Here is a 27063-nt window from a genome sequence, read left to right as displayed (position 1 = left end):
GATTAGATCTTTGGATGCCACAGCCTGGTAGCCCTATCTGGGAATTCAAATCCCTCTGACTTCAGGCCATGAAACAGCAGAACAAACAGGGAGAGTGGTTGCCTCTGGAAGACAACATCTGGCAGAGAGGTGAGGCAGAGGAGAGGGAATGATGACAGAAGCAATGTCATCAGTCTTATCAAAATCCAAAAGGACTTTGAGTCATAACCCCCTTTAGGAGATAAAAATGCTCTTGATGGGATCTAGAGCAGCTTTTGAGTTGCTGCAAGTTACATAGGGAATCCACTATTATTCCTAGCCTGCTGAAGAATGACAGGTGGAAAGTCATCTTAGACCACCACTCTGATCAGGTGTCATGTTCTTGGCCCAGCATGATGCAACCACTAAAGCTCAAGAAAATCAGCAGTGAAAAGTGCTGAGTGCAGTGCTGGGCAATGTACTTGTACATGATCTGGAAAAGCAGGATGTGAACTCCAGCTCAGGGAAGAGCAGGTGGAGGGAAAAAGCCTGTAGGTACATTTGGTTATGGTGTTTTTCAAAAGGCACATGCCTCACAGCTGCTGGCAGTGTTCATTCTGCTTTGACAAGCACTTAGGGATGCAGTACACAGGGTATGACCATGCACCACTTCAGTTCTGACAGCATTTCTTTGTGTGGGAAATTCCCTGATTTTGTGTTTTTTAATGTGAAACAAAAGATTAATTAGTTTTGGGGAGGATTGTTTTCTCCTTACAGAATTGATGAAGCCCTCTGAAGAAAAGGTCTTTCCCTGCAGGCCTTTCCACATCTAACTTTGGAGTGAGTAGGAGTGAGTTATAGCCATGTGCTGTAGGAAGTAGCTAAAAAAATGTCAAAAGAGACAGCAACAATTAGCTGCACTAGACCCATAAATATGATGCAGTAATCTGGGAAATCTGATTAAGGACCTCTGCACTCCTGATCCCCATCACACTTCTCGAAGTCTTCTCCTCTATTTGCTGTCTCTCACTCACAACCATTTACCTGATTCATTCAGTCTCCTCCTGAGTGACTATGACCACCCTCAGTTCATACCAAAACCATGGCTGAATTCCACCAGGTAACCACAGGTTCTCACTGGAGCCTCTTGTCCAAAGCAAAGCACCAAATAGAAATTAAAATACATCAAACTCTATCTAAACTTAGGTTTTCACCTATTATTTTTTTTGCATATGCACACAATATATGCGTACTGATAGACGTGTATAGTATATAAAATATGTATTGTTATATATTATATATTGTGTCCCTTTGCCCAGAGAAGCTGTGGCTGTCCCACAGCTGGCAGTGTCCAAGGCCAGGTTGGACAGGGCTTGGAGTAACCTGGGATAGTGGAAGGTGTCCCTGCCCATGGCAGGGCGTTGGAATGAGGTGATCACAGATCCCTGGATGATCTTTAAACTCCCTTCCAACCCAAACCATTCTGGGATTCTATGAATCTATAATATCATACATGATATTATATATTGAGAATATATGTTTTAGTATTCAAAATTATAGGTATTATAATAATGCATTTTATAACATACTCTATATATATGTATTGATAACATAATATGTTGCAATTATATATGGTTTATATAATATTGGCCAACTCACAAGCACACAAGCACTTGAAAATCTTGACCTGTTAAAGGGTGAGTGAAACACAAACACACATAAACAAACCCACATGGACAGATGGATGTGTTACAGTGCATAATGGTGCTTAAACATTTACACATGCACACATGTCCACATGTATTTTAGAAGCAAAATATTCATGATATTTACATATTTGCTCTCAACACTTTTGTTTGCCAGAAAGCCTCCTCTGGAAGGTAAGATTGTTAATTTGGGGCTGGGGATGAGTTTAGTGACAAAGCATCAACAAAAGCTGTGAGATTTTAGCAAACATTAAAAAGTGTCATCTAATAGTCCATCAAACAGCTCTTGTCACACAGATAAACCTTTTATCTCTCTCTCCCAGATTCTAATCAAGGGTACAGTTTGCATGTTTCTTACATCACTGCAGCAACCAATTCAGCTGGGATTCCCTATGCCCTGGGAAACAAACTAATTTTGACACAAATGAGCATTTCAGGGTCTTGTTTTATCTTTTCCCATTAACATGTTGGTTATTATTTGTTAGTCAAGCCAACAAGACTGCATTTTCTCACCAAAGGGATGTGTTGCACAGCAGACTGTATCTGTTTGTTTGGAGAGTTCTGTATTCAGAAGAAAACCAAAATAATTTATGGTAAATGTGGTTGCAAGATAAAGTTTTCATTGTGGTTTAAAAAAATTTAAATACACTAGAATCTTAAGTCTAAAGAGTAAAACTCCAATATTTTTATTATTTGCCAATTCACTTTATGGTTTCCAGAATATTTTCTATTATACAAACTTAGTAATGCCAGTCTGAAAGAATTTTTTAACTTTCTCGTATCATATTCTTACAATATTTTCATGGTGTAACAAATTGTGTGTTTGAGTTTGGCTGTGTACAACCAGTCTGGCCTGGGTTTGCACTCATAATTAATTACTCACATTGAAGATAGGAACTAAATGACAAATGTATCATTGTCTCAAGGCTTAAGCTTGAAAATACAGAAATAAAATACAGAAATAAAAAAGTCTTGTTCTTATTGTAAATCTTATTGTTCTTGATAATGGGCTCCATAGTCCTGGGGTTTGCAATCGTTCATTTCAGTTTTCATTAAGCTGATTCTAGTTTCTAGCATAGATGTTGGCAAATAATTTAAAAATTGAAGGTCTTGGGCTATGTATGTACTCGTAAACTGAGTAAGGCTTGGGTTTAAGGCTTGAGCTGGTTCCTGGATGATTTTCACCCAGACAACACCTCTGCATCGGGACATTTCACTTGCTAATAATTCCCCATTAATAACTTTCATCACTTCTTATTTTCTCTGGAGTATCTGGATGTTTGGGCATACACTATTAAACGAAAGCAGAAATCAGCGGAAAAGGATGAGTGGTTGGATGTCATCTGCTGAGTGATGTCCCCAGAACACTCACCTGGTTGTCCTCACCTCTGCCTGTACACAAGGGAGAAACAGGAACTTTTGGGCAAGTTTGTGACATGGTGTATGATATTTTTGATGTATTTTCACTTTTAATTCCAGATGAGATGCCTGGTGACATCTCCCTCATCCAACAGAGGAAGGTTAAGGCAGCCCAAGCTGGATGTGCCGTGGAGCTCTTTACCTTTCCTTACCACAAAAGGGGATTTCCCTTCTGTCCTCTCCAATTGATTGAAGAGGTTTTCTAGGAATTTTCTTTTCCTTAAGCATTGTTCTTATTAAAAATAGTTTACCACCTTAGGCCATAAAATAAATTCTCTTCTAATCAGGCCTCCTGCCTCAAGTGACTAAATAAATAGCATCTGTTTGATGCAGCAAATGTGAAAGCTGAATGTTTATTTCTTCACTTTGGAAAAAAATATATAATAGTAGCTACAATTTTCTTCCCCAAGGTTCATGTTGTTGTAAAATAAACAGATGTTTGGGGGAAGGGGAGAAATTTATACATTATAAGTGTTTAAAATACTCCCAGTCACCATGATTAACAAGCATAACAAAGGGTGATAAGGAAACAGAAGATATCAAAAGTTACTGGCTTTGGTTTTGTTTTATATTTTCTACTGTTAAATATCTGGCATTGCCAAAAAAGTGAAAGCTGCTTTGAAAGCAAGGCATCTGTTTTCAGAGCTTTTGAGACTGCAGGCATGAAATATAGAAAATATATAGGAAAAGACCCCAGCAAAGAGTCCCATCCCCCTCCTCAGAACATGAAAAGCTATAAAAAATCAAATCAAAATGAATATGGAAAACCATTTTATGAACCAAAGTTCCTTTTTAAAGTCAACAGTTTATGTGGAACATAAGTAGCCCTCAGTTTTCAAATCTGAGCTCCTTCACAGCGCTTCACAAAGCCCCTTCTTGAGGAAATCCCAGCTCAGCACCTCCTTCTAGGGCTGCACAAAATTAAAGTCAGCTCTTGTGTAATGATGTTTCTGTGCCACTGACCTATCTAAGCATCACCTAGTGGGGGATTACCTGGAGTGATTAAGATTGCTCACCTTATTTGCCCTCTCCTTCTCTCCTACTCTGAGGAAGTAGAAATGAAGAGTGAGGACTGAGCACCCCAGCACAGATACTCATTCTTTCCACTCTCATCCAACAAAACAAATCCATTAGAAATTCATATCTGGGACCCAGGTGGATCTGCAGCTGGTGGGATTGACCCATGGATGATCATAGATAGTGGTCATCTCTCAAAAGGAAAATCAGCCACAGCTGTGCTGCCCATTTAATTTATTTGGACACTTCTCATGAGTGTTGGGATTACTTGAAGGGATTTTTGAGGACCTGGTGCAAAATCCCACTGGAGTCCACAGGTTGCCACTAACTTTGAAACAAGAGCCAAGGCAGTTTCACACTCCTGTGACCAGTTATTGGCAATTTTGTCACACATGCATTCATTCAGTCTTTTCCTAAGTTGCTGTTTTAATGCACACAGGCTTGAATTGCTGCGTTTCTTACACTGGAATTAATTTTTTGCTTGATTTTCCTCCCTTGAGTAGATCCAACTTATGCGTGGCTTTGCTAGCATGAAACTTTGCAGACATTAAATATGTGGACACTACTTTTTTATTCTACAGAACAAACATACAGGTCAGGAGAGCTGAACATTTTTCAGGACATGGGCACAATTCAGTTTTGTTCCTTTTAGCCTTATTGTTCCTTTAAACCATTACACTGTTTAACTGTATAATAAATATTTTACCAGCTTCTATATTTTACATGGCACTTAAGTTCAGTGATATGGCCTGTCTTAGTTTTAATATTTAATGTATAATTACCTAGTTATTGCTATTAAAAAGTTTTGCTTCTCTGAAGGATTCAGCCTTAACTAAACAAAAGTGAAACATTATTCATTTATCAGAAAAGTGAGAGCAAATTGTGCTGCACTGTAAATATTTCCCTTGTAAATGATTATTATTTAGGATTTTTTAACATATTCTGTGAAAATCTCAGAAAGAACTTTGAAACCCTATTGTCTCCTCCCATCTGTTTTCACCATTTATCAACAACCATGGATTCTGAATGTTCTGTGCTGACAAGAGGACAGGAACATGCATACAGAGAATTTATACTTTATAGCATAAGACCAGAATAATTAAAGGAGAAATAGAAATTGCTGGAGGGGAGGTGAGTGAGGATGTTGGAACAGAAAATCCTTAAAGGTTAGACCTATTCTGCTTCCTTATACAAACAGAAGAAACATAAATCTGGCACCTGTCTCCCAGAGGGGCTTGGAGGAAGCACAGTACAGACTGCAGGTCAGCCAGGAGCAGAGATGATAACTCTGCTGAATGTAGAGGGTTTGATAATGTTAAATTGCAGAGGTCCTGGAAAAGCTGTAGACTCACCCAGAAACCAGATTCTTAATTTATGTAAATTGCACACATAGTTCTATGATGATTTGTGCCCCCCAAGCTCTGACACAATCAGTTGGTAGTCAGGAAAAGATTTTCTGTTGCATTAAAAGATTCCTTCTTGGGAATCCCCTCCTTTACCTTAATTGATAGAAAATTTATATAACCTATTCTTATAAAAAGCATAAGTTATCTTCATTTTTAAAAAAGCAAAATTGGGATATTTTTACCTTAAAAGTACCTACCTTTGCAAACTGGAAAGGCACACATACATGTGCAATAACACACATTTAAATTTTGCTTAAAATGTGATTTCCACATGCATGATTAATTGTTTTTAAGTGGAAATCTACCTCTAGTAAGTAGTTTAGGGTTAGAAAACCAGGCTTCAAAGGAATTTGGTATGCCTTCTTCACCTTTGAGATTCAAACACTGGAGCCAGGATTGAAAACCAAGGTATTTCAGGTGTCTGCATTTAAAAGACTTTGTTTATGTTAAGGCTTAGGTCACCTTAGCAGGTATGTTTTAATGAAAACATTACCTCTCTGTGACCTTTGGGATTTGAAGGTTAAAATGCAGTCACTGGAAAAAGGAATCCTCATTGTCATGGATGAAATCTTTGGCATTAAAGACGTTGTTTCTCATCCTTGTGAGTGACTTAGTGCAACAATAAAGTTTGCTCTCTTCAGAGAAGAGGTAACGTGGAGGTACCTGATTTTTCTTCTTCCCCAAAAACACAGTTCTGAAACATTAACAAAATTAAGGAACAGGCTTAAAAATATTTGAAGACAGACTCTTAAAATGGTCATGCTAATTTTTTCTCTAGATAACTGAGCCTCTTTGAGCCTTGCACTGCTCAAATATGAATAGAATCTATGCTGATACCTGTGTTTTACAGGACTTTACCTGATTTTTGATGACTTATTTTCTTCCTTGTTGCTCAAAAAATAATATCCATTCATTTAAACAAAATAAGGTATAGCAATAATACACTTTCTATAAGCGTAGTAATTTATAAACTATTTCAGACATGTGGGAAGGAGGTCCTTTATGTCAAATATTAAATCTATTTAGCAGTTTATTTGTAACATATTTGAAACTTCAAAAAGAAAGGAAGAAAGGAAACAGAGTGGGTTTTTTCCTACTTTTTTACATTAATGAAGCTAAGAGCCTTTGAGCATTTGCAATAAGTCAATTGAAGTAAATGACTTTTTATGACCATTATTAACTTCAGTTGTCACTGGAATGTCATCAACAAGTCATTCATTGCATTTCCAACTGAATCTTTTAAGTACAATAACATCAGAATTGCTGAAATCCTAACCTTCATTTTATCTTGCAGGGAAGAGGAAGGGTGGAAAGGATCTGTCGGTTCCCTAAATTCAGGTCAAGGCAAAGTGGTAGGGAAAAATAAGATAATGTTTCAAAATCATCATTTTGCACTAGTTTAAAAGCCTGAGTGATGAGCGAAATACATCATATTTCCACTTAAGTCTTGTACAGATTGAAGAGAAAGATGGGTTTGTGAGCCTTTCTCCTGTTAGTTATCTACCACAAAATCCAAAACAAAACAGGACTCAGCAACACCTATCTCGTGGCCTGTGAGGGAGCCCTGATGTGGGAGGTGAGCAAACAGAGACTGCATTTCTCTCTGAACCCAGGCTCGTGCTGTCCAGGCATTTCCCAACTTGGAGAGCAGCCAGCCCTAGGCTGGAAGTGACACAGACCCATTAGTGCTGTTGAAAGGCAAAATGTAGACACCAGGAATACATGTCTGTGTCATCAAACTCACAGCTCCCCCGGGAAAAGCCTCAGGAGAGCTCACTCCAAGGGCTGCTGTCTATAAACAGCATGGGTTAAGGTCATATCAGCTTTGAATGACTCCTTTCCAACACAATTCCAGTGTCTCCAGCCTGCTGGCATCACCGTAGAATCATAGAATTATAAAGGCTTGAAAAAACCTCTAAGATCATTGAACCCAATTATTAACCCATTACTTCCACGTGCATCACTAAGACTGTTCTCAAACACCACATCTACGTGGTTTTTGAATGCTTCCAGTGATGGGGATTCCACCTCTGCCCTGGGTAGCCTGCTCCAATACCTGGGCATATTTAGAAGGTATAAATATTTCATAATATCTAATCCAAACCTCCCCTGGCACTTGAATTTGAGGCCATTTGTTCTCATCCTGTCACTTGTTACCAGAGAAAGAAGACTGGCCCCCACCTGGCTGCACCTTCCTGTCAGGAGTGATAAGGTCACCCCTGAGCCTCCTTTTCTCCAGGCTGAACCACCCCAGCTCCCTCAGCTGCTCCTCTTCAGACTTGTGCTCCAGTCCCTTCCCCAGCTCCATTGCCCTTCCCTGGACACTCTCCAGCCCCTTGATGACTTTCTTCTATGAAAGACCCAGAATTGTGGGAATTCTGTATCATTTTCTACACTAAATATAAGCTTAATAGTGGAGTTCTTTACTGACACTAACTTGAAGCCATTGGTATCTCCTCAGCAGGATGTGAAGTTTCTGCTGCAAAAACTTGTGTGGGTATGGATTTCATTCAAAGCAGGAATACTTTCCAGTCTCTCTTTCTTCCCTGTTTCCAACAGGAATCACTGTAACTCCAGTGGAAGAAAGGAATGGATGGAAGCAGTTGCTGCAGTGCTTATTTGAAGGAAAGACTGGGTTAGGAAGAGGAATAGAGTGAGGCAATGAGATCTGGTTCTGATGGATACAATAGGTGAAGGGACAAGGCCAGGCCAGAAAAGCAAAGAATCCTCCAATACAGGGCGCACAGTAGGTTGCGCTGCAAATAATTGTTCATTTGCCAGAGGTTAGTCCCATTCCCAAATCCCCATACACGGAAATGTCATTTGCAAACCTGCAGTCCCTCTACATGGCTCATGTTCTCTGCCCCCTGAGAGCAGTTTTTGGGTAAGAATGTCTGTGTGCTTCAGTTCTTCTAGAAAAGGAGCTAATTTTCTACATTATTTTGAGTCTTGAATGAGTGCCTGCATCTGCTGTTCCAGCACTGACACGAGGTTCTCAGGAAAAGCAAGAGCCAGAGACCACATCTAGAAAGTGAGCTGCAAGAAGGTGAAAAGGTAAGAGAAGAGCTCAGACAAGGTTAAGATGTGTCTCAAATAAGTTTAGCTTTAAAGTAGCTTCCTCAGGGATTGCTGGCAGAAGGGAGTTGAGCAGTTACAACCACACTCCTCATTCAGGCTTTGCAATTTGGGCTTTTCCCTGAACTCTCCGGCATGCACTCACCAAACAAGTCAGTGGGAATTAGCTCAGAGGTATCCACATGTGGTGCAGTCACACCTTGTCCTGCCTTAAGTCACAAGAATGGAAAATATCTACAGCTTCTTCCTGGAATGAGAAAAATAGCCTTTCCCAGTAGACTGAGGTCAGGACACCACTGGAAGCCTGAAGAGGCAGGAAGTTTTAGCTTTGAAACGTCTTTATACAAGGGAAAAGAGTTCTTTGTGTTTGGCAGAAGAACAACAAAAGTCTTTGCTTTAATAACATTCTAATAATATGTAATATTATATACATTTGGCTAGTAAAATGCACCGCAAATTGCTTTTGTTGAGCACTTGAGAGAAACATTATAAGAAAGGAAGTCCAGTACTTGGCCAAATATGCAATTAGCTGCAACCCTGAAGCAGGATTTGAGATCAGTCTATTATCTTTTCAGGATTAAAAAGGTGGCAGTTAAAAATAGGAAGGCATAATTAAAAAGAAAAAGACCAAAAGATTTAAGAGTACTTGTGGTGAAACTCCTCACACATGACACAAATCAGTGTTCTGCCAGATAGAAAGAATCAGGGAGGTGAAAAGAGCATAGAATCTGATCTTGTCTTAAATCCAGCTGGATCCTACAGGCAAAATTGCCTGACCACCTGATGTCATAGGGGAGTATCTCAGGCAGAACTGCCTCCTTCAAGTCATTTCCATGACAGTGAATTCATACAATTCCCACTCTCTTGGTTGCCTTTCAAGTCAATTGTAGTAATCCTGGAGGCTCCAGTGGCATTTGACTTCAGTTTTCATTTGAATCCACCAGCAATTTTGCCATGAGCCCTGGTGTAAACAAGATCAGGATCTAAATGGCTGGGGTAGGTTTTTAGCCAATATAAATTGCCTTCATTACAAGATAGGGCTGTAGCAATTCCACTTTCAAGCTGCAACAATTTGCACCATGGAGTTATGACAACGCTGCCTTAGGGGCAGGATAAATTGCCCCATATAGCAATGGCATTTTTTTTAATCTGTAAAAGATCTACCCCTTGATTTAGAAACACAGGTGGTGCTTACAATCATATGCATCAAACATTTCTTTCCATTTGATTTGAGCCAGCAGGGCTTTTGCCACTCACAACATCAAGGATAACATTCAGCTCTTAATCAAATAATAGGAAAAACCACATGTTTCAAAAAAGAAAAAAATATATTAAGACCATAGCATCTGATTTACAAAATAATCTGGCCTTTGTTTACTGATGATATGGTTACAGACAGCAAGAGGGCAAGATTTAAAGTTAATATAAACATTAAATTCTTTTCTCTGGCATGTTCCTTTTATTACCTTTATTAAAAAGTCTATAAAATTATAATAATTTTAAAAATAGATTCTAGGAAAAAAAGAAATAAGCATAAAAACCCAAACACTCATCTGCCAAAAGAGACATGCTTGCATGAACTGAAGGTTGATGTCAGACAAATTTCACTGAAGAGGAGATTTATAAACGTGATGTAACTCTGACAAGCTGGGCTTTGTATCTTGGCAAAGGAAAGTTTAAGAAAATACCCATGTACACAGGCACACACACACGCAAACACACATCTATATTGTATGTTGGGTTTAAAGGTTTATCGCTCCAGAAAACTTATTGAAAGAGATTATGTGTCTCGTCTTGTCTCCTTTTAAAAATAGAACACTTATATGTGTTTTTTATTAGCTTGTTTTAGGATTACCTTAATCCTGCCCAAAATTTTTCACCACTTCCCCCTCGTGCAATTTGCAATGGTAATCTGTTTGTGAAGGGTAATGTTAGAATAACTGTAAATATCTTCCCAACAGAATACAAACAATAAAAACAAAAGCTGCAGCTTAGGGGAGCTTTGGTGTGCCAAAACCCGAGCTCACTTAAGCAAACCCTGTGATGGGTAACAATTCAAATCATGTCACTGAACCATGGGAAGTTGTAAAGTATGGGATAAACTCAAAGAAACTTCTGTTTGCTGGGAAAATCCTGCCCTTATTTTATTTTCATGTGGTCTCATGGGTAAAACTGAGAATGATTTGGATCCTTCTGTTGTTTCCTATGCAGCCAGAGATACTTATCTGAAAAACTAATATCACCTTGTTGGGGTTTTTTTGAGAAAATTTTGCAGATTTTTAAAAAAGAATTATTCTTTTAATACAGCCTTTATTTTATAAGGCTGGTGAAATCTGCTGAGGCTGTGTTTAGAGCAGGCAATGGATACCAAGGTGTCCAGGTCCCTTCCTGTCCTGATAAAAGATAGATAGGAGTGTGTTACACCTCCCTATTTAATCCATGTACACAGTCTCCCTTCACATGGAAGCTTTGGGGGGGAAGGGTTCTGAGTTTAATTGGGATTCATGTCTGTTCTGCACCACATCACAACTAAAATAATCTTGGGTCTACCAGATTAGAAAAAGCTTAAAGAGCCATATTTCCACTTAAAATGTAGTAAAAATCAGCCATATTTATTTAATAAATAAATAAAATAATATCTTCACCTATTCAGAATTGAAAACCTGATAATGAGTAGTGAGTTAACTCTAAACTGTCCAGTCCAAGAACAAGAGAATTCCATTTACCTGGCTGTAAGCTGAATTTAACAAAATTTGTTTTGTCAGTGAATCCAATCGCTGTTCAATCACAAACTCTTGACAGAAAACATTAAGCCAGGAACAAATGAAACCATGGGCGTGCTCATGTGCATGACTAATTTTGTATTGTCATGCAATATGTATTGTCATGTGTCGCTCTGTTTTGCCTCCTGCTACTTGGTGAAACATTGGGGAAGACAATGTTGGGCTGGGGAGAATAGAATGGGTAAAAATCTATGTTTCCTTATAAATTCTTATGTTTTATTTTAATTTCATTCAAGATCAATATTTAACTTTAGTTTAGACTTTCATCATCAGGATCATTAGGATCAGAATCATCATCAGGGCCATCTCTGGATCTCAGTTTCTCCAGCTGCAAAGCAGAGAACACAAATACACACACAATGGCTTCAAGGGCACCAGGGATGCTTACAAAATGATCTGGGTGTCTCAGAGTGAAAAGCAACCTCCACAGAAAAGAGGTAAACCCCAAATCTCCCCCACCTGAGGGCAAACTTAGGGATGTGCTTCGTGATAAAACTCCAAAAGCTGGTCTTCAGCTCTGGGGGCACAGTCAGAGCTAGGATAGAAATTTACATAGGAGCTAAATGTGGGAGTGAGGATATTTCAAAAATTACCTCCATTCCCTTTGCAGGTTAGATTCAGGCAGGAGAGTGGCCTGAAGCACTGAAACCTCTCACATCAAGGGCAGTGGAAAGCTGCCTTTGAGTAGACAATGCCGGGCAGAGGGCTGAGACTTCAGCCAAAGGTCTTTTAAAGGGAAAAGGATATTCCTGTTTAATATCTTAGATCTTTGAGATGACAGATCTGCAGTAGAAAAATACACATCTCCCTCTGTCTGTCCCTTTTTCACATACCACTTCTTCACCTATGCTTTATAAATCAGTTGTTACTATTTTACTACAGACCTGAATCTTCACAAATACACAGTACACAGCAAAATGGGTCTGGCCTTCTGGGTGCTGCCATACAGCCAACACAATATTCTCCACCAGAATTTTCTCAACAGTGGAATAAAACCTTTCCGAAATGGAAGAATTAAAAATACACTTGGTCAGGGAAGAGGATGAGAGATGAAGGGGGGAGGAGAAAAAGGTGGACTCATTAATCTGCTCTAATAATAAATCCTTATCACTTATGCATTTCAGTTACTCCTTCAGCCTCCACAGTTCTATATTTAAATACATCTGCTTCACACGTGCTTTGCCAATTAGCAGGTGATATTAACTGCTCAGCACTATCTATTAACATGTGGCACTGCTGAACGACAGGACAGACAAGCTTGACCAGGAGAGATAGTCAGGAGGCACACATTACTCTCTATAACTCCCAAGCAGGGAGATAGGAAAGCGGCACAACAATTGACCTCGGTTGTACATCAAGGCTAAATAGACACAGAGTAAATTACAGACAAGTGAGACAAGCTACTAACTGTTCCTTTAGCAGCCCATAATGTCAGTAATTCTATTACAATGATTGCTGGTTATGCAATGCACTTCAGATGTAATTTTTTTTTTTTTTTCCCCCTGTCTCTGTCTCTCTGTCTGTTGCAAAATTTTTAGCCCAGTGATGGAAGAGATACATTCAGCTATTGGAACAGGGGAGTATTTTAGATTGGAAATTGGGAAAAATTTCTTCACAGAAAGGGTTGTCAAGCATTGGAACAGGCTGCCCAGGGAAGTGGTAGATTTACCAAAACTGGAGGGATTTAAAATTTGTGTAAACGTGGTGCTCATGGTCATGGTTTAGTGGTGGACTTGACAGGGCTGGGATAACAGTGATAAAAGTTGGGATCAGTGATCTTAAAGGTCTCTCCCAATCCTAAATGATTCTGTGCCTCTCTATATGGGAGACCCCATACCCCTCAAGAAAGGGTCGTTGTGATCAACTTCCAAAAGACACTTACAGACCACCCAGGCACAGATGTTCCTGAATAGATTCCTGCTTTAACTGGAGAGCAACATCAAAACATTTTGCCTGGCCCACCATGCCATGGAAAATATCTCAATACTGTAACAGTTTTAATCTTTTGCAGGGTGATAATGCAAAGGTTTTTCAAACTGAGATGCATAATATCAAATTAGGGATAGAATTGAAGCTACTCTTAGAAAACTCAATTAAGCACTAGATGTATATTATTTATAAAGAGATCTTGGACACCTAAATCATCTAAATCACCTAAATGAAGGTGTCTTAACCTATAATTAGCACCCTTTCCATTACCTAACATCTGCTGCCAACTAAAATTATTTAGAATCTTCTGCCTGTCTTTTTGTTGCTTCTCCAGAAAATTGTGGCTCTTCCTTGGATTTTGTATGAAGTCTTGTGTAGATGCTTCAGGTGCCCTATGACATATCAGCAACTAAACTGAATACCCAGAATCACAGAGGGAGAAAACTGCCTGTTGTGTTTCTAAAAGGTAAAACTAAGCTGAGCTGTGGAGAAATAAGTTGTGCCAATGCACAGAAGCAGAGAACAAGAAGGAGAAGTGAGATTTCTTGCCACCCCACCACTTATTCCTTGTAGGCCAACAATTAGGTGGGTCCATCATCTACCACAGTTTATTCATCTAACAACTCTGACTTCATATGGAGGACAGTGGTGATAAATTTGATGTGGAATTCAGGTTTTGTGATGTTCTGGCTAAGGAGTGCTTGCTGCCTCTGCTTGGCAGGTCACAAAGGGCAGGATTCATCTTTCTTATTTTATAGCCATGCATAAGTAGCCTTGTCAGCCATTTAGGGCACTGAGTAAGTGCCTGAGGCAAAAGGACAAAAAGCTCCTGGAAGTGCCTCTGTCACAGGCATCTCTAGAAGAAGCCTGAGTTAGCATAGATGGCAATGAATGACTATTTAGACAATTAAAGTAAATAATGATATGCCCTTTCCCCTTTCTTCATCTTTCATTTGTTTGCTTGTCTTGTGATACATCAGGAAGTAAAGACACATCAGATAAAGGTTTATCAGGAGGCAAAGTGAGAGCTGAAGGGCATTCCCAAAGTAGCCAGTCCACAACGTGGCCATGCTCTGCTCAGTCTGGCCTCTTTTCCCCTGTTTCCAAGGTCATACCTGACAATTGCAAAAATGCTCACTACAGCTAAACAGGGGAGAAATTGCTATAGGAAGTATATTTACCCAAAGAGGTGTCATTCTGGGGCTGGTTGAGCTTTCTTTCAGAAAGAAAAATGCCACTGCGATACCCACAGAAGACTTTCTTCTTCTCTGATCAGTGCTAATTTTCTGCTAACTCTCTTGAAATCATAAAACATTTTACTCAGCAGAGTACAAGGCAAACACAAACCCATGCTCTCATTTAGTTATTTCTTTAGGCCCCAAAAAGGTCAAAGCCCCAAAGAAGGAAAAAATCAATGACAAAAATATTATTCAAATTATTAAATGGAAAGAAAATTGGGTTCAATTCCATGGTGAATTTAAAAGCAGGGACAAATTTCTTTTATTTTGTGAATTTTCACAGTGTAATTACTGACAGACCGTGAAGCCACATGAAGTTGCTTGGAGGATTTGGCAAATAAGAACCAAGCTCATTCTCATTGCTTGAGTTACTGGCATGTGGAAAAGCGATGAAGAAATAAAAATATCCATCTTCCAAGAAGAATAGTTGATGCCCTTGGATGACACCAAAGAGTCTGTTTGCAAATTGATGGATCTTGGTTCCCTAAACACTGGTGCCTGGACTCTTAGAGTGTCCTGGGGAAGTCCAGAGAGCTCCATGAAATGATGAAGGATTTGGGGTAAACTTGTAAAACCCTGCAGCTGCAGCAGCTGGTGATAGTGCAATACCTCACATATATATGTCAAAAATGTCTGTGCTTAGGTAAATGAATCCTACTGAGTATGTCAAAACCAAAGCCCAGCAATTATTTGGAATTAAAACCTATTCTACACACGCAGCTGAGCATGAGCGTTGTGCAACGGGTGAAGGCAAACGGCCGCATTTAGTCACGCAGCATTAGTGAGGGGTATTTATACTACCTGTGTTTACACTGCTGCACTAGAAAGCTCAACTCTGCAAACTGTCTGTGCAGACAAAAGAAGGACAAGGGGGTGATTCAAACAAGGGGTCTGTGGCATGTTTAAATAATGCTCTGAAGAATCCTTTCACTCCTCTTTGCCTACAGAGGGGCACAAGCACATTCTTTACATCCAAGAGGCTGTGAGCTTGATGGCTGTGGTCAGGCTGGCCCTCCTCTGGTCTGGAACATCAAATCCTTCATGGATGTTTATAGACCTACACAAAAAAGAAGGTCCTAGATGTTTTGAAATTCTAATCCTGAATTTGATGATGCCCCTTCTGTGCTCTGGGAATCTCACATAAGCACACCTTGCTCATTTGCAAGAGATGACTGTGCACAGCTACCTTCCCTGTCAGGTTCTGGAAAGGATTATGGATATACTTAACAGCCCTTTGAAGTATAACAAAAAAAACAAAAAGTCATAGAAGTGCCAAATCATATTGTTAAAAGAAGTGATCATGAAACATGTAAGAAGAGCTACTAAGTCTTAAGTCACACTAATACACTTTATAGAGAGCATTATTTGAGCCGTGCAGCCGAGTGAAGCAAGCCCCCATACATGATCTCTACTCATATGTGTACACAAGAAGGACTTCAGGAAGCTAAAATGTACAGGAACATCAGACCACAATGTCCTGCAGGGACTAAACCATGTCGTGTGAGGGGAAACTCAAGGCACATCTGCCCAGCTGAGGATGGCAGACACCTGAATTACATCTCTGAGTGCAGACAAGGATGGGTCTACTAGAAAGTGTCCCTACCCATGGCAGGGTTGGAATTAGATGAGCTCTAAAGTCCATTCTGTGATTCTGTGTTTCTATGGCTGCGATTCCAAAATGATAATAGGAGCCTTCTGTAGCTGAATCTTTTTCACATGCGATTGCAGTTTAGAAAAAGAAGAAGAAGAAGAAAAAGAAGAAGAAAAAGAAGAAGAAAACGAAGAAGAAGAAAGAAGAAGAAGAAGAAGAAGAAAAAGAAAAAGAAAAAGAAAAAGAAAAAGAAAAAGAAAAAGAAAAAGAAAAAGAAAAAGAAAAAGAAAAAGAAAAAGAAAAAGAAAAAGAAAAAGAAAAAGAAAAAGAAAAAGAAAAAGAAAAAGAAAAAGAAAAAGAAAAAGAAAAAGAAAAAAGCCAGCTGGGATCAGGATGAGAAGTGGTTTTACCTGATTTCCAGACATTCTGGATAATAGGGGTATACTCAGAGAGAAGTATGGCTATTTCTGTTTGGGGAAAACATTCACAGGCTGACTCAGATGAAGTCTGTGATGGAGACCAGTATAGAGAAATCAGATCTGTTTGGTGCATTCAGAGATGGCAAAATCGAGATCCAAACCATGGTTTCCTAAAAGAGAGAAAAGTGTCACCACCTTTAAACAGGCACATGATCAGGTTTTCTTATAGCTCTCCTTGTTTTAAATAAGAGCTATCTGGACTTTATTTTCAGGCTGTTTGATTTCCTGTGCACTCTAGGAAAGGACTCAATACCAAGCCCAAACTGAAGCCCATGAAAATGGCTGGATCAAACATTAAACATTAAATATATGTTAAATATTAGACACAAAGTAGTCTCTTCCTGCCCCCTTCACCCTTCTCAGCACCTCCAGGCTGTGCTTAGGGATGAAGGGAGGAGATGATTGACTGGATCTGTCATGCAGCACCTGGGTCTGAAGACCTGTGGGAACCCATGCTGCTGTGCTGGAGATGAGGGTGAGTAATCCAATGAAAACTAGACCAGCTGGGACATGTCATGACCTGCCATGTGTTATTGACCTGATAAACTGAGTGACCCTACAGCTCCAGCTGAAGCATGGAATGTTATGCTTTGGAGGAGAAGAAAGGAAAAGGTCTTCAGTAAGCTCTGGATCAATCCCACAGAGATGTGAGAAGTGGGGGGAACCTTGAAGAGCATGGTGAAGGATGGAGTCCAAGACTGTTTGTAATCATCCATTTCTGCTCTGTTTTGAAATTCTTCTTGGTTTAAATCTATTAGGCCTTAACTCCTTCTTTAATGCATTTTATTTGAGAAACTTTTACTCTTAAAAATGTTCCTTTGAACTCTGTTCCTCATAAAAGAGTAATTCATTATTACTGGGGATAACACCATTGTCTAATCCCTTTATGATCCTTCGTACAGGGACTGTGGGAATGATAATTAAGTCACTTTGCAGCAAGCACACCTGTGAAGCAGGTAAACATTTATTAGCTCATTTAAAAAAATTAATTAAAAAATGTTTGTTGTGTTCTGTGCAGCTTTTCTTTTCCTTGAAGGCACAGAGAGATGAAGCAACCACGACCTATATTATGAAATTAGAATGCAATTATTGCTTTAAGTAAAACAAAGCCCAGCCTCACACAAAAGGTGTGGAAACTCAAATTGCTAAATGATCCGATCGTAGTCACACTTGGTAATCAGCTCCAGTGTTTTCTTGGCAGGGTCCTGCTATGAATTATGATGGGAAAATGAAAAGACATGTCTTGTCCCATGCCGTTGCCATGTAAATGTATGGATCATGTGGAGACATAAACACTGGAAAGGTCTTGAGTTTCACTGCCTGTGAGTAATTGTCATCTCTACAATCAGGCTGTTTGGAGTTGTAAGAAATGGGAAAATTACGCCTTTTGTTCAAGATTTGACAATGTGGAAGAGCCCTGCCAGACCTGTCTTGTTCAATCATGTTAGCTCAGCAGCAAAAGGAACAGCTTCTTCTGGAGGGAACTCGGAGTTCCTAAAGGAGAAGGAGGCTGTAACTCAGTGCATGCTCTCCTGAGCCATTCACACTGTTCTGCTGTGAATGGGAAGGGCCTTGCAGGGATTCCAGGCTGCATCATTTCAAGGGGAAAGCAGTCTTTAAGACATCCACATGTGCCTTTTCATAGAGTCAGAATATTAACCCTGTCACCGTTACATTCTGTGCTGGGGGTTGTACATGCTGACATCATCCATAGATCATCCATAAGGGAATGAAAGGAAATATTGCAGTCCCCATGGAACACTTGGGGATGTGGGACATAGAGAGATTACTGCCTTTATAATAATTCTACAGATTCATGGCAGAGACCCCAGAAGGCTGCAGGTGGTGGCTCAGAGGGTATTTACCCTGACCCCAGCCAGGCTGAGGGCATTTCTGCCCCTGCCACCTCCAGCCTTGTGCACATCCTTCCCACAGGTGTGCCAGCAAACACCTGCATGGCAGCACACCCAGGTGAAGGGGTTGATCTAACGTGTGCAATGAGAATAAAAACGGGAACAAAGAGATCCAATCTAGATCTGACAAGAAACGGGCAATTAAAATTTAATATATATAGATGTATTTCTACACATATAAATTTTAAAGGTCTGCCTTTTGTAATGTAACCTCAGACAATTCTGTTCAGTCACCTCTATCTGCACAGTCTGGTTTTTAGACCAGCCCAGATACTGGTCAAGATTATGGTTTTCAGGAATAATTGTTTCTGAGAGAGAAGGAACACTGCCTGAAGTTTACTCAAACACTTCTCCCTGATCCCATGACTTCATTACAGCCCTTGGCAAAAGGCATAATTGGGGAAGGTGAAGTACAGGATTCAGGCATTTTTGGTACTATTCACTATGTCTGCTTGCTATATAATCAGGGAAAGAAAAATGGAAACTGTTAAATTTGTCTTTTATCACACAGGTCTCGAGATTGAGACATCCCCTCAGAGTAGAAAGTTGCTAGAGGTTTTTTGAGTAGCTAAAGAAGGATGTCTGACTTACCACATAGGCCAGGCCATACTCTAAAGTCCACTTTGAAGGTAAACATGTTCTTTAGGGGAAAAATATTCAGCCTTTAATTTTAAATGCCCAAAAATAGGGAAAACTTTTTTTCAAAGAATCAGTTTGCTATTTCAGTTTTTTGCTAGGTTCATGGTTAAACCCTACTTCTTTTCCATCTGAATTTTTCTCTTTCCTATTTTTGTTTATTGGATATTCTTAGACTTCTGGACAAAGAAAAATATCTTTGTCATGTAGGTGTGTAGAAGCTGAAATCACTGCTCAGCCTTCTCTTTGATAAAAATACAGATTGAGTTCATGGCGTCTTTCGTGCCAGTGCAAGTCCACACTTCAATATTTCATCATTCTGATGACTGACCAATATGTGAACATGACCAAGATGTGAACAAAGGGCTCATACCTGAAGGGAAAAATCATACCCATAAAGGATACACACCCACAGATTAAAAACCTCGCAGCCCATGATGCACCCTGGACATTCAAAAGCTACCCAAGAGTTATGGCTCCTTTCTCCCCAGCTGTGACCCCCTTTGGCACTCCTTATTACTATGGGTGCTCCATATTTTGTTGTGGAAGTTGTTAACTTTATTCTCATCAGAGCAACTCCCAGCCTTTAGATTGATGCAGATTAAATGTGGGTCAATTTATACTTTTTCACAGTGGTTAACTGCTCCAAGCAATACCTGAAGGTCAGAACGAGGTGTGGGTAGCCTTGGCCACTTTTGGCTGTATCATCTGTGGGTAAAAACCTCAGAACTCTAAAAAGCAAAGCCAAAAGACATCTGGGAGAGTAATAATTTCAGTGCTCCCAGTTACAAATACTCCACACCTTTCTTTATGTGCTGGTGTTGTTGGTTCTTCATATTTTTGTTGCTTCTTTAATATCATGTCTGCATTTGTTTGTTTGTTTGTTTGTTTTTTCTTCAAGATTGAAATAGAGCAGTTCAAGCAGAAATTTACCAAACCTTTTAGTCCTGGCCCAAGCCTCTGTAGTGTTTTGCTTCCTACAATCTGGAAGTCAAAAACTTTTTAAAAACAAAAAATTTTAAACAGTTCTTCTCTGAAACTAAAGAGGATTAAGAGAGTACCCTACCAGCCCTCTTGTATTACCTGAATAATCCTGTCAGGTTTGCCTATAGCCCTTCCCATGCCACCAGTCTTGTTGCATCCACTCAGAATTAAATTGGATACACAAAAACATCCATGAAATGAAGGCTGCTTGTACTGGTGGGAGAGCGACCCACCCAAAACTAATGAGCTGCAGAGCCTCAAGTGAGCTATGAACTACATGTGCAGCAAAATCAAACACACCCACAGTGCTCCCACTGGGTGTTCTCTGTTCATGCTCTATCCTCCAGATATGGCAGACAAAGTCTTTCTTCTCCACTGTTATTTCATTCAGCAAATTGAAAACATAGGGCACCTCCACCTAGTCCCTGACCCATGAAACCACAGGGGAGTAAAGGAGAACATGTCAGAATAAAAGCAGTGGTGTGTGTAAAATGAAGGCTCCAGTCTGCTGGCAGCTGTACACTTATCAAGTGAGATAACCCACGTCCCAAAACATTTTATTCCCATTACTAGTTTTTACAGAGGAAGCAGAAGTTGCTAAGGAGCTAAAGCATGCCTGACAGTGGAATTCTGAGTCTTGGGGAACTATTTGCAAAAAGTGCACGAGATCACAGCTTGGTGCTTCACCAAGCCTTTTGGCAAACACATGGGCCTCATGTATTTTCTACCCAATAGAAATGGGTACAGCCAATGCTTCTAACAAACAAAGAAAGAACCAGAGAAACACCAATTCTGTGCATTTTGTAAATCCAAATTGACCAAACTATGTTTTGGATAGATTTGGTGTGATCAGAAAGCTTATTCTTTTTCAAGGAAGCACTCTGCTCGCTACAGTCCTTACTTAGGTGTCCATTCTTTCCTGAAGTTTACAAGCCATTGTACAGCAATATAATTTATCTGTCTTGTGTAGAACTCTGACATATTTGTCAACATGGAGGGCTGGAGCACCTCTGCTGTGAAGACAGGCTGAGACAGTTGAAGATGCTCAACTTGGAGAAAAAAGTCTCCAGGAAATCTCAGACCCCCTTCCAGCATCTAAAGGGGGCTATGAGAGGGCTGGAAAAGGGACTTTTAACAAAGACATGGAGGAATAGGACACAGGGAAATGGCTTTAAGTTGAAGGAGGACAGGATTAGATTGGATATTAGGAATAAATTCTTAATTGTGAGGGTGATAAGGCCCTGGCAGAAGTTACCTAGAGAAGATTTGGAAATATTCATTGGTGGACATGTTCAAGGTCAGGTTGGATGGGACTTGGAGCAGCCTGGTGTAGTGGAAGGTGTCTCTGTCCACAGCATGGGGGGATGGAATGAGATTACCTTAAAGGTCTTTTCTAACCCTAACTATTCTATGATTCTACAGCTTTCTGCTTTGACTTACAGACTTTTGTAACAATATCCTTTTGTAACTATTAGCACACATGACTTTCTCCCAAGTGCATAATTTACAGCTTAAAATGTGGGTTTTATAAAGCTGAAAGGTTCTTATATGGTTTTATTGACAATTTGCTTACTTATTTACCTAATACCTGTTATGCTGAGTGTCTAATCCTCTGTGGTATATTTTTTTCCCAATTGCAACTGTCATATACAGTCTAGGTGGATCTGCTAATGAAACCTGTTATTAATACTGTCCAGCACTTCCTGTTATAAGACTCCTTTTGTGCTGTTTGTAATTATCTGCAATTTTCAAATTTCAGCTTTGTATGCCAGGAGGACTTACTAAGGCATTATTAAGCTGTTACATGCTTTAGGTTGGTGGAGACTGTTTATTTTAATCCAGTACACTCAAATGAGCAGGAGTCATTACTCTGGCTCAGCCTGAGCTGAACTGACATGTCAGGGAGTTTGGTGGATTTAGGAGGAGTTTATAGGCTCCCTGTTATCCTGCAATGTCCCCTGTTAGACCAGAAAGAGCAAGGAGAAGGTGCTTCCACATTCTATCAGCCTGGTTGTGCAGTGTGGATCCCCAGTGCTCAGATACTCAGCTTTCCTGGAGACACCTGCATGCCAAAACCTAAAAATAGATGTCTCAGTCTGTGAACTGAATCCTACCCTCTCAAAAGTAGATGAGAAGAATCCTACCTAAACTCTCTAAATGCTGAAAACTCAAAAGAGTCTTAGGAAAAAAGGATACTATTTTGCTGGGGTATTTCCAGTAACGTTTAGCAAGGAGAACCATGGAAAAGCCCTGGAGGAAACCAATCATTCTGTCATCAATGGACAATAAATAATGGTGGAGAGGATCACCCACTGAACAAAGAAGATTAAACACAACCTTGAGTAGATGTTCAGGGAGTGAGACCCAGCTAATCTGCAATCTGAATGAGAACAAGACTTTTTGAGTAGGGTACATGTGCAAACTAGGGTGTGGAAACTGAGAGGAGTTTAATGTGAATACAGGTAGGTGAGCAAATTTCCACTGGTACTACTCCAGGGTAACCACAACTGGTACACAGAGTGCTATGAGGATGACTAAGCTGTGGACAAGAGCATGTTGATGTAGGTTATACAAATCTAGAGACAGATTTAAATTGTTCTTTAGTTGTATTTTTAGGTGGACTCATAAGTAATATCAGAATTTTTAAGTCCTGAAGCCTGAACAACCTCTACCTGCAGTGCAATTATTGAGGTATTTAAAAGATTCACCAGTCATAACAGAATTAACCTCATGAGAAAGGCTGAGAGAGGATTGTGTTTTTAAGGTAGCTACAGTATATTTAACCCATCTCCAACAGAAATGCACTTTTTTTTAAAGAACAGTGTAAATGGCAAACTGAAGTCTTCAGTCATGCTGTTTTGGTTATTATAGTCACTCTGCTCATGTTTCTATTTTTAGTTTTCCCCAAAGAATAGTGTTCCCTCATGCAAATTATGCACGTTTAGCTTAAATGAGTAGCAGATATGTTGATATGTTATTATGAGGACAATCAATCTGATTTTTAATGTCTCTTGAATAGCTCCTTCAGACATCTTCCACTACCAAACTGAGGAAAAGCAGTTTAGATGTCACTCCATTAAAGTCATTCCTTCTTGTCCATTAGTGGTTTTATTAGAGCAGATTTTGTTGTTTTGGACAAATCTGAATGTAAAACAGTGATCATGGCCATTTCTTATTGTTGTGTATACACTGGCAGTCAAGTGTGCCACAACAGTAAGATTAATTTTTATAGGAACTAAATTCCATGTGGGATTCAACTATGCTGTTCTTACAGCAACTGGAAAAACTTTGACCAAAGTATGGGGGTCTCTTTGCCTCAGGCACAGAAGAAGCACATAACAGAACATCTCTTTCTCTCAAGACTTCTAAACTAATGAGAAAAGTTCAAAAAAAGTGGAAGAAAACAATCTGATATCCAGTGGAGAAAGTGAGATGCAGAGAAAACAAAAAGTTTAAACTGGACTTAGCTCCTAGTTGCCATTGTCCATGGTTTGGCTGCCCAGGAGCTGCAGTTTGCTGGAAGAGTGTTCATTACCATGGCTACTTTGGGATATTGTCTGCATGTTCCTGAGGAGTGAAAAACAATCCATTTCAATGTCCATATATTTTGGCTTCAATACCTATTTCTAAATCTGTATTAAGTTTCTTCTGCATTCTTTAGTTTCTGTTAATTCCTTTTTTGGTTTTCCAGTTTTGTGATACTTTTGGCTAAGCATTGTTATTCACTGCTATTATTTCAGTTTTTTTTTTCTTTCCCCTACTTGGGTTTTAATTAACAAGGTGACATTGGTATAGAAAAGATTTTACTGTTCTTGAATTTTTGCAAACATTTTTCATCACTAAAGTGTGGGCTTCAAGACATTGCGTTACATTTTTGAAATCCCCCTAAATGTGTTGGTGTAAAAGCTTATGGGTAAGTTCACTTCATTTCCAAATAACATTAATAAAAGAACAAAACTTGGGGTGATGATTTTATGAGTGCTCAGTTTCACAGACCAGTTTGCATATCTCAGTCTAAGATCTACACAGTGTCAAGGTTTAACCCCAGCTGGGAACTTATGACTAAAAAGTGGGAAATTCCATGCCTAAAAAAGTGAGAAAACTCATGGACTGAAATAAAGACAGGTACAGCAAGAGCCATGTGCACAAGCAAAGCAAAACAAGGAATTCATTCCCCACTCCCTGTGGGTGTTCACCTGGGGCAGGTGTTCAGCAGTCCCCAGGAAAACAAAGCCCCATCAAAAGTAAGAGAGGTTTGGGATGGCAAACATCATCACTCAAAACGTTCCACTCTTTCTTCTTTTTCCCCCAGATTTATATATCAGCCATGACTTCATATAGTCTGGAATATCTCTTGGGTCAGCCAGGATCAGCTATCCCAGCTGTGACCCTTCCCTATTCCTTGTGCACCCCTAGAATTCCTGCTGGTGGGGTGGGGTGGGGAGCAGAAAAGATCTTGACTCTGTGAAAGCTCTGCCCAGCAGCAATGAAAACATCCCTGTATTATCAACACTATTTCCATCACAAATCCAAATCACAGCCCAATATCAACTACTTTGAAGAAAATTGTCTCTACCACAGCCAAATCGGTAGTGCTGCAAATATATTTTTGATGTTCAGAAAACTTCATTTGATTAATTTGTTGTACCAGAGATATTAAGTCAAATGTGTTACCTCAAAATATGATTGAACTCCAATAAGGTCTGTACCCCAAAAGCAATTAATGGTTTTGGAGAAAAAAAAAAAGAGCATCTGAGTGGAATTGCTTCAAGTACAAACTGTGAAAAATGAAAACAAAATATAGGAAGACACTGAGTCCCCAAAAGTACTTTCTTTTTTAACTCCTATATGTGTTTGATAGGCAAAAGAGACTGTGTTCAGTGTGCTTAATGTACAGAAGGAATGCTGATGTCTGACTGATGTGTGAGGCTTTATATTAGTGGACAAGTGCTTGGTTTCTGAACTGAGCTCAGCATGGGCCTCAACATGCACACGAGATCCTGATGTACTCTGTTAACACAGGCTATTTGTACAGGAGACACACGCCTGCTTTTTAAAACTTCTGATTCACAATAGGAAAAAAGGCGTCAGCAGTAGTGGTAAATCCATCATTCTGCTAGCCAGAGTTGTCCATAACTTCCTTGGCATCGTGGCATAAGGATGAAAAACAGAAAAATACTGCAAGATGGCATTTATTTTTTACTATTGCTATTATCACACACTCCCTTTGGCAGAGGGCTGGTGGCTACAGGGTCTGTGAAGACATGGCATGCTCTAAGAGCAGGCGTTTCAGCTCCCCCAGTTGATGTCTAGCACAGTGATCTCCTTGCCAGGCAGGTAACCAGTTACAGGACATTGTCATCACTGCCATTAAACTCACAGAGTCTCTATGTGGTTGTTCAACTCATGATTTTAATTGGGTGCTCACACTCTGTTATTGAAATTTGCCATCTGCTGGAAATGTGTGCGTGAGAAGGGATGTCAGACCTCAACATCTTGGGGGTTGTGAACCTCCATGTGGAACATAGTGACAAAAGGATAATAGGAAATAGATTGGGATCTCATTCCCTGTTCCTTCTAGCAAGCTCTCATCTGCTCTGGCAAAGACACTTATCATTAGGTAAAACTGAATGTTAAAGAAATTGGTTTTGACCATGCCACAGACTCCAAGTTTGAACCCATACAAGTCACAGACAGGACTGTGCCAACTTTTCTTACTCCTTCAACATTCAGCATCTACAGTTGAGCTGCTCACCCCAGTCCCTTTGTAGGAGGGAGAATAAGAGTTTCCTTCAAGAGGAATTCAACCCAATTAATTTCATTCTTAGCCAGCTCCCTGAAGGCTGAATCACCTGCCTGCTGCTGTCACCTACTTCTCTCTACTGACTAGAGAGAACAGCTGGGGTAAGCACCTCCACCTTCTTTTAGCAACTCCAGTCACAACCTACTGGTGTCTCTGTTCTCATTTCTCACAGGTACAAGGAATGTTCAATTCATAAAAAATATATGTAAGGAGATTCTGGGCTTGTTACCTTGTATAGAGACACCATATTTAAAATGCCTAAGGTCAGTGTAGATGATTAGTTAGATCTTTGTAAAAAGGTGACAGAAATTAGTTTCCAGCCTCAACTACAAAGAGTAATAAAAATTACTATTATTGTTATCATTATTAAAAGTAATCTTAAGCTTAATTATGCTTAGGGACATGAATGTTTTATGCTAGCCCTGAAGTCAAAGTGATGATAAGCAATGAAAGGGTATTTATCAACAATGCCCTTTCCAAACATATAGATTCTGCCAGCAATAAACATGGATTTTCAAGCTTTGGAGCTGCCATTTTTAACTCCAGTTTCAATATTTATTACCACTATTATTTTCATTATCCTGAATTACCACGCAGATAGAAAAGGGAGGAGGGATGAATTGTTTTTGAAAGGCTCTGTCTTATGTCTAGGCAAGATATTGATGAGTAGTCCCAGACAGGAAATTTTGTGGAATTCAAAGGAAGGATGAAAGTCAATCTCTTCCCTGCTGCTATTTGAACTTGCATTTTCTACAAGTTTGGATATTTCTAAAGAAACATTCAGAGCACTAACACATTATTTGCAGCTGCCACTTAATTGATTAAAGACTGTTTAATTAAAAACCCTCACAAGAACAGCACGATGGAAGGATGGGTTAAAATTACATTTTACCCCACGTCAAATAGTGAAGCTGAAAATATACATGCTGAATCACACCACTAATTGAGAATGCATTTTCAAGGGCACATCCAGATCCAAGAAAACATAACAGGACATCTGTCAACATTACCTATGGAGCCATACCTACAGGCTGCACATGCATTTGAGAATTTTGGCAGGGAGTGGGTTGAGAGGGGAGAGCTAAAAACCTCATGGAAAGACCCATTTTATTCAGTTCACAGAGAT

This window comes from Passer domesticus, chromosome 5 (genome assembly GCF_036417665.1).
Source record: "Passer domesticus isolate bPasDom1 chromosome 5, bPasDom1.hap1, whole genome shotgun sequence".
Classification (NCBI taxonomy): domain Eukaryota; kingdom Metazoa; phylum Chordata; class Aves; order Passeriformes; family Passeridae; genus Passer; species Passer domesticus.
Note: the sequence above shows the minus strand (reverse complement) of the source record.